Below are 13,989 nucleotides of genomic sequence, written 5' to 3' on the forward strand. Positions count from 1 at the left end.
AAATGAACATAACTTAGCAAAACCTAAAAAGAATAACACCAAATGGCTCAAAATGAGAGGCACAGAATGGCAACAATGTTTACATGGGTAAGCTTCTTGACTCTATCCACCACTGACAAATTACAACCCAATAAATGTAGGCTGGGGGCCTTGTCACCATAGACATTTTCTTTGTATCTTTTATATATTATCAAATTTTGGTGCACTCTTCTATAAACTTGGAATATGGTAAAGCAGAGGAGGAAGTACCATTTGATATTCCAAAATGAGTTACAATAAAATTCCAGCGTTCTTCCCCATCCCTGTTTGACCAATAGACAGTAAAGCTGGAATTTGGCTATTTTCTTCAAATAAATGGAGTGTTAGCTATTGCTGAGGTTTACAAATTTGTGTCCGTTAATTTTAATCTCTATTAAATTATGTCTTCGGTGCATTCACTCTCTTGTTATTACATTTTATTAAACCATACTTATCAAAAAAGGAAACATTTATTGATATCTTGAAAGACATGTGTGTCTAATTAAGGATGAGTTTGCTCTGCATATTTTACCTTAAAGCCAAGCAAATGCTTTCTGCTCCTTTGAGTTTAACCATGTCTGAAGGGTCTTAATGAGGGTCTGGAAGCTTTCACTTGAACTGGATTTTTCTGACATAATAGCAAAATAGACATTTAAAAAGTTTACCTTCCAAGACAAATGTTTGTCCAGATGAAATGGTGGCAGTATATCCTAAAAGGACCCCCAAAAGATACTCAATGATATGTAACCCTCAAATTCTGATGGTTTATTTAACAGATTTCATATACTGATTGATTGTAAGAAAACCTCCTTGTAGTCTACAGAAAAATATTAATATGGTGGGTCTGCCATATTGCTTTTTACCTTGCCAAAGTATTTTCTGTGATAGGTTAAGTAAAAGCTTCTGTCAAGACCAAGTATGAGCTGTGAGCCCTATTTTGTATGCTTTAGCACAGAGGTAGCTAATGCGGTATCTTCAAGATGTTGGACTCCAACTCCCCTCAGTCCCAGCCAGAATGGCCAATGGCCAGTGGTGATGGGAGCTATAGAACAACATCTGGAATGCACATTGGCTACCATTGCTTTAGCGGGGGCATTATTAAATTCTGTGCTATTATTTTGAAATGGCTTCTGTAAAACTATAGTGAAAATGTGTATAGGAAGGCACTGGTATAAGGAGTGTTGCTATAATCTTTTAATGTTTCAAAGACATTTGGAGATTAGCATCAAATGATACAGGATAGGTACTTTGGGATAGGTACCTGGGCTTACAAAATTTGCTTTATGAGGACTGGCTGTACTTGCTCATAAAGAAATGCTTAAGAGGTTCAGGAACTGTATATTATGCATTATGTTTCATATCTATTTCTTTAAAGCACAGGTGAGAAACTTTTTTGGGGGGAGGCACATGCCAGGGTGGCCTGGCGGGACGCAAAGGCGGCAGGGCCAGAAGGAAATGTGAGTAGAGTGGCTTGTGACCTTTCACACAACAGGTCTCATTCCAGCCATGCGAAACCAGGAGTTTCTAATCCCCACCTTACATGTATCAGGGCTGTATTCTTAGTTTTAGATTTTGATTTATGTGGAAATTGTTTTCCATTTGGTTTTGATGTGGTTTATGTATTGTTTGTGACTTTTGTAATTGTGCTAATGCTGTATTGTTTTAATACTCAATTGGGAGCCGCCCAGAGTGGCTGGGGAGACTCGGCCAGATGGGCAGGGTACAAATAAAAAAATATTATTATTATTATTATTATTATTATTATTATTATTATTATTATTATTATTACATACCTGCCCATTCTCCATTCAGGCAGGTGTGAAGCATTATCACAGGTCACAAACAATTCTGGCTAGGCAAAAACACTTGAGGAGAGTGTGAAACAGGACCAGTGAGCTGTGTGGTGTGTGAGGGGAAATGAGGGTCAGAGAGAGACAGCTAGAGAGAGACAGCTGGAGGGACACATCTGACTCCCAGACCTGAGGTTTAAAGGAATATGGACAAAGATAGGAGATGGCATTGAACAGGCATGATGGCTAAAGGAGGTGGTGTTCAACATTGTCTCCTGAATGTTTTCTCTCTCTGGCCACCATCAGAATGTTAAAAGTTCCTTGTTTTTGCTGGTGATTCTAAGTGAAAATTAAGACAAACCACCAGAAGGGTTGCCCCTGATAATATGAATCTACCGGCATGCAGATTCATATTTTAGAGGGGGCTCCTACTCTGTATTCCACACCACCTGAGGTATGACTGATCATGGTGGGCATGAGAGAGCATAACTTCTTAACAATTGTACCCAAGCTAAGGAAGCTGCTTGCTGCATGACATTTGGGTAAGCACGCTTTTAAAATCTCCCTCTAGAAGTCAGCTAAAACCTTCCTGTTCAGATGTGCTCCTCTGTAAGGTATTCCTGATTTGACATCTGTTGTTGATTGCTGCCGCCTCAGTCCTTTTATCTCTTCCTTTCATAATTCTTATGGCTGCTGTTGTTCTATTGTGATTTTATTCAGACTGTGAGCTGTGTCGTAGAAGGGTGGGATACAAATGTGTTAATAACTGAGTAGATAGATTGTTAGTAAAAAGGAAAGATGGGCGACTCCTGAAATTAACTTTTCTTCTTTTAAAAAAAATCACCAAAATTAGATCATGTAATTAGCACTCAGCTTCTGAGCACTGACATTTGTGGGATTACATTTATGCAAACAAATTCCAGTCATGTAGTTTTGAAAGACTGAATTATTTCTTAATAGAAAAATAATGCTCAAATTGAGGTTTATGCAAGCTTCTCTCTTTAGTATTCAGCAACTGAAGAAAAACTAGGAAAACATATATATGGGAGAATACCAATAAAAACTTTCAATTGGGAAAAGTACAATGCAGAAAAATATATTTTAATTCAAGTCAAGCATGAATTGATGTCAGGAATTACAGTAGATTGTATTTTAAAAAAATCTAGAATCCCTGTAGTTCACCAATGATATCTGTACACTTAATGCTTAGCTAAACTGGATTAACAGATTCCAAGAATGAACCTAAGATGTTATCTGTTGGATCAGATCAAGGGAATTGTCCAACACACCTTGCAAGAGTTTCAGCAACCAGCAGGCACCAGGTAGCCCACCTGAAGTTGCCCAGTGGTCCTTCAGTGGACCATGTTCTACCCCTGTTGTGATAGTCCCAACAAACATGCTGCTTATTTGTGTGTGTGTGTGTGTGTGTGTGTGTGTGTGTGATAAAGTTTATGCAAAGGGATCCCCAACCATGACAAAACTGCTGCAAATGATGCAACAAATAAGCAAACATGAATGTAGTTCTGCTGCTTAAAGCAGGGGTTCCCATCAAAATTTTCTCGAGGACCCCTCATCGAGCCGCTATTGTGACAAGGACCCCCATTAATTCCTAATCCTAAATCTAATTCCTAATTCCTAATCTAATTTTTCCAGTAAGCTTAACACTGATCTTGGAAGGGTTAGGTTCAAGGGACGCCGACGATTTAGGTTCAATGGACACTGACAAGATCGGTTCGAGAGTCACTGACTTACTTGCTTGAACATCAAATGCATTATCTTCCTCTTCATCTGTAGGCCTTTGTCGTTTTAACGAACCACTTTTTAACCAACGGTCCATTTTTAACTACGCAAACTGTAGCTTCCGCGAAAAACAACGCTTTGTTTACAAACACTACTGTTTTGCAAAGAGGCAGCGCGTGCCAGGGAGGAGGGAGGGGAATGGAGAAGACAGGGTACCTGTGCAGTAGCGCACAAATGAAGCCGGCGCGCGCAAAGCATCTTGGGGGGTGAGCGTTAGTAGAATGTGCGCGCTGCCGCTTTGCAAAACAGTAGTGTTTGTAAAGCGCCAGCTAACGGCATACAGCAGAACTACTGCCTCTATCTTACTCTATTCTTATTCATGCAGGAAGCGGCCAAAACAAAAAATATGTTATCATATGAAATATATTTAATATATTTTTTATTCTAATAGCATCTTGCGGACCCCTCTGGCATAGCCCGCGGACCCCTGGGGGTCCCCGGACCACCTGTTGGGAACCACTGGCTTAAAGAAACATGCCACTATCAGGAGACAACTAAATAACATTTCTGTTCATTTCCAAGGAAATATACAGAAAATGCCTAGTTGATGGTGGTGATACCTCACTTCAAACCTCACTTACAACTTGTGAACGTACATTGATTTTTTTTAATCCTCTGTGGGGCAACTGGTGCTTTAAGCAAGATTTAAGAAACTATGGCTTAACATTGGCTCAGTGTAATGTGTGAACCCAGCCACTGTAACGGTTCTTGCTCATCTTGCTAAGACTTATCTGGCATTGCAATAGTTCCACTGCAGGCCCCTGGTGTGCAGCAAACTCTGCGCAGTAAGTTCATTTTGCATTGGATCTAGCTCGGAGCGAATTTTCATTCCACAAAGTCCCTAGCAATGTAAATGTAAATGGCAGTGTCAATATTGAGCCTGACATAAATGATAGCCTTTGAACAAATGAAATGTAGATCGCTTTATTGGATTCAATTACATATCAAATTGGACAACTTGAAAACAAAGCGCAATAAAAACTGGAACACATTTATTAGGGTAACTGTTTCTGAAATCCCAACAGACATAAATATAAATAGGAGTTAGATAGTAAAAATCCTATTGTATTCAAAGAGCAAGCAAACATTCTGCCATTGCCAAACCATTTTTAAAATGGTAACACAAGACAGCATGTTTTAAAATTCCATATCCTGCTGCTCTGTTGTGAAAGGAAACAGAAATTTTGTACCACCTTATGCTTAGGTTTGCGAAGGCCAGAGAATAAAATGGGTGGAGGTAGGGTGGACAGTGACAATTAAAGATTGAAAATATTAGTCTTTTGCCATAAAGTAAAGCAGTCTATTATTTCAGTTCCAGTATTTTAATAAAATGTGTTCACCCATGTGTAACATTCTGCATATTTCATTGTAATATATGGTTTTGCACTCATATTAAATGTTTAAATTAAATTACAAAGATAGAAGACATCATTTAAACATGTTATGCTGTCAAATTGGAAAATACCTGCTATTTTTTTGGGGGGGGGGAGTTTCCCACTAAGTAGCTCTAGCCATTTGATTCAGGTGAGAAACTGTGTACACAGGACTAGTTACTGCAAGTTGTTCCCCATCTACCTGAGAATACACACAGGAACCCTGACAGGACTGCAGGTGAAGGTGTTTGTTGTGGACATAAGTGATGTGGGAAGCCAATTTAAGTATTTGAACTTAAATATAGTTAAATATAGTGTCCTATAGTTTGAGTGACTAGAAAGGTTTATCGTTTTTGGCAGTGGAGTTCTGAGGCAGGGAGAGGTCTGATGCACGACAAGGGAAAGTCTGAGGAAGGAGGCTTGCAGTAGTCAAGGCAGGAGGTGTCCAGAGCATGAGCTGCTAGCCCATCCTATGCATGTCTACTCAGAAGTAAGACCCATTGAGTTCCACGAGGCTTGCTCCTAAGTATATATAGAATGACGGTCTTAGTCAAGCGTGGACCAGAGTTTCACAAACGTTGCACAAGGAAAGAAAGAACATAACGTCATACAATCCTGTCCAGTTGATATTTATTTGTATACAAAATCCTCAGAGACAAATAAAGTATGCAAGAAGATAAGCAAACAAGATCTATGCCATTTGCTAACTTTTTGTTTTGGGGTTGCATTGATCCAAGCACAATATAGGACTTCTCTCTGTGCTACTGAGCAGCTCAAATCAGTTACAGCATTTTAAACAAACTTTTAATTTGTATATGAATGTGTTTCACTTCAGCTCCCCACCCCACCTTCCGCCCCGATATGAAACAAGACACTTTTATAGCCAAGGAAAGCAAAGATGCAACTTTGTTCATCTTTTGTAAAACCTTTTCTCCTGGCAAGATTTTGAATCTGTTTGCCTCTCTCTCTCTTTTTCCATGGGAACTGTTTGGTAAGAGCCGACATTAGAGCTGACAAAGCTTTGTGTGTGTTTTCCCCCTTTGCCGGGTTTCTGTGTCTGTGTGTGCAGGCATGCATTCATTAACGTAATTCCTCTACATTCAACAACGGTGCATCATAAACCAGAGAGAGCGAGTGAGTGAGAGAGATCTCATAAATATTTAGATTCTCCAGTCTACCTTCCAAAGCTAAGTGGGTGGAAAAGAAGAGAGCATTTGGTAAGGACTTGGTCAAAATTAATCTGCATGTGAACCAAAATGGGTTACAAAGGGATGAAAAGGTGGTGGAAACTAGCATACAAACCCGCAGTCTCCAGGGGGTCATTCATCTTGTTCTTGTCAATACATCCCACTCTCACTGCCTAGCTGCTTTCTGCGCATGACCAAACAGACAGGCTTTGCACAGACAATATGGCAAAGGACTGTGTATTTTGTCCCATTGTGCAGGGCATTTTTTAAACAAGTGAAATGCTTTACATTTTGGGAATAGCTGCTTGGCTTTACTGCATGCCCCCTCTTTCTGCTTGCTATCTCCTTCCTCTGCAAATTGGCATCTTTGCCCAGTACTGTACATATATCAACCCAAAGGGTCCTAATTAATAAATTCTTGGACACTAGTAGTTAATGCTGGAAGAGGGGGGGGGGTAAAAGTTAGATCATATGGCCTGATGAGTACAATTTGAAAACAACTTAGAAATGACCGTTATCTATAATATGAAACAAAACTACAAAAAATGCAGGTAGTTCTTCTCTCACAGTGATATAAGTAAAAACACAATAAAAAATATCCACCTTAGTTAGCTCATGTGATTTATATCTTATTGTGGTACTGACAAGAAAACAAAGGAAGTAACAAATACTTATGCTTATTTGAGAATTAACATGAACTGATATTCTGCTTTCACACAGAGGATTAATGAGGGTTTGTTTCAAGAATATGTGCCATGCTACACTTGAATAATGCCACTGCATAAATCAGATAGGAAGCAAGAAACATACTTAATGCACACACATCAATTTGTATTTATGTTATACTTTGAATTGGCTTAGCTCTATATATTCAAAACTTTCAGATTGCCCAAAAGCATTTGCAGGGTTTCTCTTGCAATCTGGGATGAACAGGGTTCAAAACTTTGCTTCCCTGTGAGGTTCTCTGAAAAATTACTTTCTTTTATTTTTTTTAAAAAAACTTTCTTTTGGTCTAACTTTCCGTGCAGGATTGCTCTGAGGATAATATGCACAACTCCTGTATCTTGGGTGGCCCACAGATGTGATAGAGCAGGGGTGCCCAAACTTTTTTCAAAGAGGGCCAGATTTGATGAAGTGAACATGCATGGGGGTCGACCAAACTTGTTGAGCTCTTTTTAGGATTGAAGTTGATGAGCTTTTTAAAGGATTTGACCCCGATAAATAAACTGCCACAGGGGCCAGATAAAACTGGCTGGGGGTGCAGATTAGGCCCCCAGAACGGACTTTCGACATGCCTGTGATAGAGCAATAATGTGATGATTCTGAACTGAGCATGTGAACTGTCACCACAGAGGTTGTCAACTCTATTTGTGACGATGCATGATGGTTGATTTACACAAAGGGACTCAGTATTTGATGTTATAATCAAGTGATGAATGTGCATGTGCAGACCTTGTTCAAATCTATTACTTCCATGTTTACTGTCTAGGAGACAAATTGAATCAGAACTGAAAGCAGGAGACACACACACACCACAGTAGTCCAAATTAGCCCTTTCCAGTTTCCAGTAGAGTTGTACTATTACTTCCGCAGTCACCTGTCCATAGATACAATCTAAATGGCAATGGCCATTTCCCCACAGCACTATATCACTAACTCGTGTTCAGTTTTTTATCTGCTATAATTCTAAGATTGTTCTGGAAGTGTTGCTTTCTTGCTTATTATCCCCCATCTTGTACTTTGCATTTCGAGGTTTATATGTGTAGGAATGTGTTATACATGCCTTTGCAAATCTCATTTCGTCACTATGTACAATGGCTGGAATCTAAAGAGCTGCTTAAGATTCATGCAAAGGACTTCCATCCTTGTTTGAATAGCTGACCCCAATGTCACGGCTTTTCATTTTCAAAAGAAGTTTGCCATGCAGCATAAGGTATTTAAGAAAAACAAAGTCTAGAGCACTCTTCAGCTGATAGAACTGGTTGCATAGTTATTTTAATTCAGGAAAACATTTTGCTCAGCAGTGTTGGAACTACAGAAACCACCTCAAAATGATTCAAAGCTATTGAAGGGACTATCCAAGTTCCTGGCATTATGGAAAATGGAAAGAGAACTGACAAATGCAGTGGAGAAGATACATGGGGTTTTTGTTCGTATTAGTATACAAACAGATTTTATACAAATATTTGGAGCCAGACTTTAGAGCAGTGGAGTTCTGTGAACATGACACTCCCACTGGCAGAAGGGAGATGATTTTGAAAAAACATATTTTCATGAATTCCCTCTTCTCCATGCAACCCATTGCTTCTGAAAGTCTATTCTGGAATGTAAGAGAACTTTCTGTACCTGGGAGGGGCATTTGGGCCTGCAAGACAAATTTAGAGAAAATAATCCCTTCCCCTTCTGCCACTGGGAACGTGTTGGATTCGAGGAGCCCACTCATTTGCACAAGGAGGGCATGTCTGGATTTACCCTGTGGATAATATTGAACTTAAGTTTTGCTCAGACCAGACAAACTGAAATGAATGAAAAATGGCTAAGTAGGTCCATTAATTTCAGTGGGTCTAACTCTGATTAAAACATAGTTGAATACCACTTTGTATGCTTTTGTTACTCCCAGTCCAACATGGAGAGAGACTTATAGTTAAGTCCTAGAAGTCTTTCTTCATTTGTGTTGGGACTCGGAGTAACAGACACATGTAGTTAAGTTGTATTCAAGTCACAACTTTCTGAATCATCATGGAATATGCAGGGGAGAAATTGTGCTGGACCACCAAAGGGCAAATTTTTCCATCTGTCTGCCCCACCCCTTGACTGGGGCCTTAATAAGAAAGAGCAGCTCCCTAAGGGTTTTCTCCTGCTCTCCCTGACATTTTTGTGGGAACTAAACTTTGCCTATAGCAGGATTATGAATGTATTTTGCTTGTAGTCTTTTTTAATGTATTTGTTGTCTTAAACTTTTCTAAGCTGCATTTTTCATTTGAAATTTTTTTTTTGTGCATAAATCTTCATCTACTGCCTTGGGGGTCTTTTTGGCAAAAAGGCAGTACAGAAATAAACTCTTATTTATTTGCCCAGTACTGATATCAGCATTTCTCAGAAAAAGCAGTATATGTCTAGATCAATCAGAATGGGAGTGCTGATTTCTTGATTCTGAATCAGTTTACACATGTCTGGAGAAATCCAAGCTGCTTGGCTACTTACATATTTAGTTCTTGAACCTGGACATTATGAATATTCTTAAACCTCTAAATAGGGTCAATGCCATTTGGGGTGGTGTGAATCCAAGGTTACGTCATTCTAGAACTAAAAGTATGTATGACAAGCACTGGGCTAACTGAAAACATAAATCTAGAGCACTGAAAATACAGCTTCAATTATTTGGAACCAATTTGTTCTAGTTTCTGACCCATTTTTTTCACACGGAAACTGCCTTGATGGGTGACCTTCACTGGAGAAGTACATTGGGAGTACATCTCCACTAATTTCCCAATTCTATGTTTCTTTCAATACAATCAACCATGGAATCCTTCTGGGCAGGCTTTCTATACAGGGAGTTGATGGCATGGTGTTTTGCTGGTGGTTCTCTTCCATTTCTCAGGTGCCCCTAAAGTTGTGGAACTCACTTCTCATAGAGTTGCATCTGGCACCACCATTATGCAGCTTTTGGCAAATGCTGAAGATGTAACCCTTTACCCTAGCTTGAGATGTATATTTGTAGGGCCAACCTTATTTCTCTAATTTTAAGTTGGTTTCAACTATTTTTAATATTGGTGATACCCACCATGGGACCCTGAAGGATGGGTAATAGTAGTAAATAAAAATAATAAGGATAATAAGGATAATACCTGCAGAGCCAATTGAAGAAGGTGGTGCTGGGAAAATACTGTGTAATGCTGTGGCATTTATGCTATGGCACCCCACGAGATTATCTTGTCCTCATCTACATAAAATCTTTGAGAGGTAACATTCAACTCTCTCTCTCCTTTATATAAGATTCAGATGAGGCAACGGAAGTACTGAATTAGGGCCCAGGTGACCTCAATGTGAGTGAACAAATTGAAGCTCCGTCATGACAAGAAAGTGGAGGTGAACACCACATCCCATAGTCGAATTCGACTGAACGTAACCGTCCAGGGGTCCTTTACCTTACCTTTGTCCTACCGTACCGGTTGCTGTGCTTCCAGGATAAAAATATATGAGTCATGTTTTTGTAACCTCCAAATTAGGTACTACAGTATGTTGTACTTGGGGTTGCCATTGAAGACTGATATGGCGTCATTCAGAATACAGCAGCTAGGCAAGAAAAATGGAACTTAACATTAGAAATATATCTTGCCTCCTCTGGCTTCAGGTTCATCTCCAAACACTATTCATAGCACTGATGCTAAACTTTAAAACCATATATGGTGAGGGACCTGAGCACCTGAGGGAGCATTACCCTGTCTGTACACTACTATCTTTTTCAGGTGCTTCTGTCATCTGAAGCAAGTGCCTGTGGAGAAGATACCCTGAATTGTGGAACTATATTGCCATAGAGGCTAACTGGTGAAAACACTCATTTTTTTGGCATCAGATGGAGACTATAAAACTGAAGGATGTTATAAGGTACAAAGATTTTTTAAATAAACAAGTAGAAATGAGCTTTTCACTGTAATTGATAATTGTATTTTCAATTATTCTTTGGCGATCACTTGTAGCTGAGTAAGATTGTCTTCCATAAACATGGTTTTAACAATGTCCGTAAGTGACTGTGGAGGCCAATTCTGGATCCACACGTCCTTCCACAGTGGGGACATTGGTTTCTGGGTGGGAGATGATCAATTGGTGGGGATGGGTGGTACAAAATTAAATTTATTACTATCTCACAAGAGACTGGATTTCTAAAGCAATTTCCCAATTCTGTAAGTGAATAGATGACCATGTGAAAGGCATACATTCAAACAACAAACAAAACCCTTGCTTAAAACAAACAAACAAACAAACAAACAAACAAACAAACAGGAAGGACCTCACAACTCACACTCATTTTATATTTGAACTCTAGAAGCTGGTTCTTCTGTTATATGAGCAATATATTGCATTCCCTTTTCTCAACCAAAAACAGAACAGCCACTATCTTTTTTTCTATAGAATTAATTTAAGTCTCCACACAGTAACAATAAACTTTTTTTTGCAAAGAATACTAGCAGGTGATTTATTTGGTGGCCTGTGTAAGGTGAGTTGCCACTTTGCTAAAAATTTGACCATCCAAATGTGGAACAAAGCTGAAAATCAGGTCAGCACTTGTAGTAAGTCAGATGAATGTTTCAAGAGTGTCAATAGACCTTTGGCAGATGAAATGATCAAAATGAAGCCAGAAAATGCTCACAGTTCCTTTTTTTGTGACCCTGTGGAGTTGCAACAGTGAAGAAAGCACTCTTGAGAAGCACTTAAAAGAAGACAGAATATGATAGACTAGGTAGGTGCATAATGTGGCCCTCAAGGCACCTGCACTTGGCCACTATTAATGTCTCAGTTAGCTGGCAGATTCTGCAAAGATTATTACAAACCGGAGCCATTTTCTATTTTAGGGTAGGAAAAGGAAGGAAGCTAGCCAAACAAAGCCATGAGATTGGGTCACACCCAGGGAATGTGTGATCACTAGATTTGATGCGACAGGGTCACATGGAGAATTATGTCCCCCCTTTGTTGCCATTTCAATGGGAAGAACAGACTAATCCCATGGCAATTTGAGCAGTTGCCTAGTGACAATATTAAACAAGACTCATGAAAGCATTAGGATCTTCCTGAAAAGAACATGAGAGCAGGCAAGTTGTGCACATGTGTAAATGAGGGGTAGCCACATGGAGGAGAGTGAAAGAATATGCCATTGGATTCATAAACAAAGCAACAGAGGAGTAAAAAGAACAGAACTCTAGATTAAACAAATGCCGTTTAGAGAGCCTACAGAAGTACTTGTGCACAGACAGAGGTCTTTAGCCTAAACAATGTTCATTGATCACACTAATCATAGAATGGTAGAGTTGGAAGGGGCCACAAGGGTCATCTAGCCCAACCCTCTGCAATGCAGGAATCCTTTTCCCAGCGTAGGGTTTGATTCCATGACCCTGAGGTTTAGAGCCTCATGCTGTACCAGCTGAGCTATCCCAGCTGTATTAAATCAGCTGAACTCTGAAGGAACAGTTCAAAGACTTCAGGCTCTTCAGATATTTCCAAAGCTACAAACAAAAAGGGCCAAACTAGACATGATGGGATCCACCATGCTAACTGCTCATGTCTGAAAACAGGGTATTCAAAGTGGGTTTTACAACAAAAGTTGAGGTGAATGCTCAATCTTATTCTGTCACCACATACATTTTTATCCCAGCCTGGCTGCAATCACAAAACATGTGAGAAATGATGGTAAGAAACAATGTTTGAAGTGATGGGGAGTGAGTGGGTGGTGGTGATTGTAAGCAATCGTAGGGATGTTATTTTCACCCACGGGTCCCTCTCATTGCAAAAAGTGGAACCTCAAGGTTTTAGATGAAAATGGGGCAGACATGAATAGCCAGATGTGGCTGCTACTGTTACATCTAGTTTGGCCCTGTAGTACATGTTTTAACAGGTGACTTTTGTTAAAGTGCTTATCTCTGGGCTAGCCGCTAGACCATGCTCCATTACAAACTTACCTCTAAGCAAGCATGTTTAGGATGGGGCTACGAGATACTGTTTTTTCTAGATCTGAAAATAAGAAGCCACATTGAATGAAAACATTTTAAAAGCTTAGCCTATACATTTGTAAAGTTTGTTTTTCTATCATATATATTAAGCACAGATGCAAAAAGAAGGAAAAAAATGTACCTTACACTTGAACACAAGATATATATATATATATATATATATATATATATATATATATATATACGGTGTATATGTATGTGTGTGTGTGTGTATATATATATATATATATATATATATATATATATATATATATATATATATATACCTTTAGTAGAACTAACATTATTAACAGAAGCTGACACAACTTCCCTCTAAATTTCAGGGCAGATGTTTGACTGAATTTAACATTAGCCCTGTAAAGCACTAGTACTTACATAAGTTCTTGGGGGAAGTACCATAATATTTTGATTCACAAAATAATTGGATGCATTCATAAGAATAATACTGTATAAATGCAGTTCTTTAAAATAGCTTTGCCAAGTAATAAATATTATCAATATCTCTTTAAATATGGAGAACTGCATAAACGAACAAGAACTTCTCTCATATTTACCTTAGTGTGTTTTACACATCAATTTTAGTAGGAATTTCTGAGTATAACACTCTAAATCTGAGCACACTTCTGTAGGGCAAGACTTGTGGAACAAAGTGCAACATGCTTTTGAATAAATAGGGGACAAGTGCTGGGCAAGTCCCTTTGAATTATTTTCAGGAAAATATGCCTCACCTAGAATAGAAATCTGTCTTGCAGTCTGATCCTGGGTACATTTTCTCAGAATGCTTCGGAGAAGTTAATAAACACTTCCATGAAAATGTGTATGGGATTAATTCTGTTTATAAGGCAATTTTTTTGGAGGAGGTAGAACATACACTATATAAGGTGGGAACCAACATGAATGTTAACACCGAAAAAAGTAATACATGATCAGACAGGTATGTGGGTGTGACGACTGAAAAAGAAAAGGAATCCGGTTACTTCGGTATGAGCTGTTTCACGTGTTGCGACTGAACAAGCAGCAAAAAAAGCATCCACCTTCGAACAACGAAAGAAAGGCAATGTCTGCCCTCTGAAATACTGCTTATATTCACATTTAC

At 39.0% G+C, this 13,989-nt stretch overlaps 1 long non-coding RNA gene across 1 annotated transcript; it reads right to left on the reverse strand.

The window, feature by feature from the left end:
- Nucleotides 1–4,518: 4,518 nt before the first annotated feature.
- LOC148686290 (uncharacterized) lies at nt 4,519–12,898 on the reverse strand. Its single transcript, XR_015949027.1, has 3 exons — nt 12,843–12,898; nt 10,322–10,464; nt 4,519–5,503 (listed from the first exon to the last, which is right to left on the reverse strand). It is a non-coding gene; the product is annotated as an uncharacterized LOC148686290 (long non-coding RNA).
- Nucleotides 12,899–13,989: the final 1,091 nt, after the last annotated feature.

This window comes from Zootoca vivipara, chromosome 3 (assembly GCF_965207765.1).
Source record: "Zootoca vivipara chromosome 3, rZooViv2.hap1.1, whole genome shotgun sequence".
Classification (NCBI taxonomy): domain Eukaryota; kingdom Metazoa; phylum Chordata; class Lepidosauria; order Squamata; family Lacertidae; genus Zootoca; species Zootoca vivipara.